Source organism: Charadrius vociferus, unplaced genomic scaffold (assembly GCF_000708025.1).
Source record: "Charadrius vociferus isolate BGI_N301 unplaced genomic scaffold, ASM70802v2 scaffold143, whole genome shotgun sequence".
Classification (NCBI taxonomy): Eukaryota; Metazoa; Chordata; class Aves; order Charadriiformes; family Charadriidae; genus Charadrius; species Charadrius vociferus.
Window position 1 is genome coordinate 14,380 of NW_009647737.1, and position 3,279 is coordinate 17,658.

A 3,279-nucleotide genomic window follows, 5' to 3' on the forward strand; every position below is an offset into this window, starting at 1 on the left:
CGTGTCCCGTTGTCCCACGCTTCCACGTCCTCCTGCAAGGGCTACCCGCGTGCCGAGGCTTGGGGTGGGGGGTGACCACGCAACCAGAGGGGACACAGGTCCCCACCACGTCCCCACCGTGTCCCTGCCGTGTCCCCAGCGCGCGGGTGTTTGTCCCCGGTGCCCAACTGGGAGCTTCCTCTCCGCAAGCGGCTGCACTGGTGACCGTCGTGTCCCTGAGCATCCCCAGCTCGCAGTGGCTTCACCACTCCTGTCATACTGACCGCCGCGCATGGACCCTGCCGGTGTCCCACGGTCCCTCTGGTCCTGCAGGCCACCATGCACAGACCCTGATGGTGTCCTGTGGTCCCCCTGGTCCTACAGACCACCATGCATGGACCCTGATGGTTTCTTCTGGTCCTGGAGACCACCATGCGTGGACCCTGATGGTTTCCTCTGGTCCTACAGACCACCACGCATGGCCCCTGATGGTTTCTTCAGGACCTACAGACCACCATGCATGGCCCCTGACGGTTTCTTGTGGTCCTTCTGGTCCTAGAGACCACCATGCATGGACCCTGATGGTTTCTTCTGGTCCTACAGCCCACCAGGCGTGGATCCTGATGGTCTCTTGTGGTCCTTCTGGTCCCACCAGCTGCCATGCATGGAACCTGCCATCCTCCTGTGGTCTCTCTGAGCCTGCTGACTGCCATGCATGGACCTTACCATCCTACCGTGGACGCTCTGGTCCTACAAACAAGCATGCATGGACAGTGATGGCCTCTTGTGGTCCCTCCAGCCTTACTTAGCACCATGCGTGGATTCTGCTGGCCTCCCCGCAATCCCTCTGGCCATGCACGGACCCTGCTGGTCTCCCACCATCCCTCCTGCCCTGCTGACTGCCGCGCATGAACCCTGCCATCCTCCCATGGTCCCTCTGGACCTACAGACCACCGTGCATGGATGGTGATGGCCTCCGGTGGTCCCTCTGCTCCTACAGACCCCCGTGCATGGACCTTGCCATCCCCCATGGTCCCTCTGGTCCTACTGACCACCGTGCATGGACCCTGCCATCCTCCCATGGTCCCTCTGGTCCTATAGACCACCACGAATGGATGGTGATGGCCTCCTGTGGTCCCTCTGCTCCTACAGACCACCGTGCATGGACCTTGCCATCCCCCATGGTCCCTCTGGTCCTACTGACCACCATGCACGGACCGTGCCATCCCCCATGGTCCCTCTGGTCCTACAAACCACCGTGCATGGACCCTGCCATCCTCCCATGGTCCCTCTGGTCCTACAGACCACTGTGCATGGATGGTGATGGCCTCCCGTGGTCCCTCTGGTCTTACAGACCACCATGCATGGACACTGATGGCCTCCCGTGGTCCTTCCTGTCCTACAGACCACCGTGCATGGACCCTGCCATCCTCCCATGGTCCCTCTGGTCCTACAAACCACCATGAATGGATGGTGATTGCCTCCTGTGGTCCCTCTGGTCCTACAGACCACCGTGCATGGATACTGCCATCCTCCCATGGTCCCTCTGGTCCTACTGACCACCATGCATGGATGGTTATGACCTCCCGTGGTCCATCTGGTCCTACAGATCACCATGCACAGACCCTGCCATCCTCCCATGGTCTCTCTGGTCCTACTGACCACTGTGCATGGACCCTGCCAGCCTCCCCGTGGTCCTTCCTGGCCTACTGACCACTGTGCATGGCCCCTGCCATCCTCCCATGGTCCCTCTGGTCCTACTGACCACCATGCATGGATGGTGATGACCTCCTGTGGTTCATCTGGTCCTACTCACCCCCATGCACAGACTCTGCCATCCTCCCATCGTCCCTCTGGTCCTACAAACCACCATGCATGGATGGTGATGGCCTCCTGTGGTCTTTCCTGTCCTACTGACCACCGTGCATGGACCCTGCCAGCCTCCCCATGGTCCTTCCAGTCTCACAACCCAACATGTGTGGACCCCCTCAGGCGCAGGGGCTCTGCTCAACCAGCATGGTCCCTCCAGCTATGCGTCACCCAGCTCTTTGTCACTCCAACCAAAGCCACCTGAAACAACCGTGACCAGGGGGACCAGGGCAGGGTGAGCCCCGGGGACGAGGGTGGGTGCTGAGCCCTGAGGGACTGGGGTGCGCTGAGCCCCCCTGGTGGCTTCATCCAGCTCGTGGGAGATGGTGAGTTCACCATCACGGCAGGGGAAGGCGATGGAAGCCACACGGTGAAATCCTGGCCCTGCCAAGGTCGGTCCCACCGGGGTCAGTGCCACCATGATCAGTGCCACCAGGGGCGGTGCCACCACTGTTGGTCCCACCAGGATTGGTCCCACCAGGGCTGGTCCCACCAGGGTTGATCCTACAGGGGCCGGTCCTACCAGGGTTGGTCCCACCAGGGTTGGTGCCACCGGGGTTGGTGCCACCGGGGTTGGTCCCACCACGGTCAGTCCCACCAGGGTGGGTCCCACCAGGGTTGGTGCCACTAGGGTCGGTCCCACCAAGGTTGGTCCCACCAGGGTTGGTCCCACCAGGGTTGGTGCCACCGGGGTTGGTCCCACCGGTCAGTCACACTGGGGTTGGTCCCACCAGGGTTGGTGCCACCACGGTCGGTCCCACCAGGGTGGGTCCCACCAGAGTTGGTCTCACCAGGGTTGGTCCCACCAAGGTTGGTCTCACCAGGGTTGGTCCCACCAAGGTCGGTCCCACCAGGGTCGGTCCCACCAGGGTCAAGGGCAGCCCGGGTGCAGCCATGGGGCCATCTGCCACCCCGTTGCCGCTCCACCGCATCGTCCCACGGCACCATCCCTGCGCCAAAACCCGGCGGTGCCGCAGCGGGTGTCCCCCCGGCACAGCAAACGCTCCCGACGTGACGCCTCCCGGATTTGGGCTGCGGGGCGGCCGCTCGTCTCTTCGTCTCCTCTACCAGCGCCGCCTCGCCTGTTTTCTCGGGGTACCCGGAGCGTCTGCGGGAGCAACGGGACACCCCAAAGCCGAGGCTGCTCCCCGGGACGAAGTGAACTGAATTCCTTTTGCCTTACCTACTCGGAGATGCCTTTAGCGAGACGCTTTGCCCAAACCCCGGTAGGACCCATCCGGTGACCGTGTCCGGCTGCTGCCCCATGGCTTCGCCTACGACACCCCCTCCCCTCAAACCCTTCTCCCCCCTCTCCCCACGCCACGGGGTGGGGACAGGGACGGTCCCAGAAGACGGCAAACCCCCAAACTGCAAGAGGAGGAAGGCGGCTCCATCTCCGGCGCCATGCCGTGGCACCGACGATGCCACGGT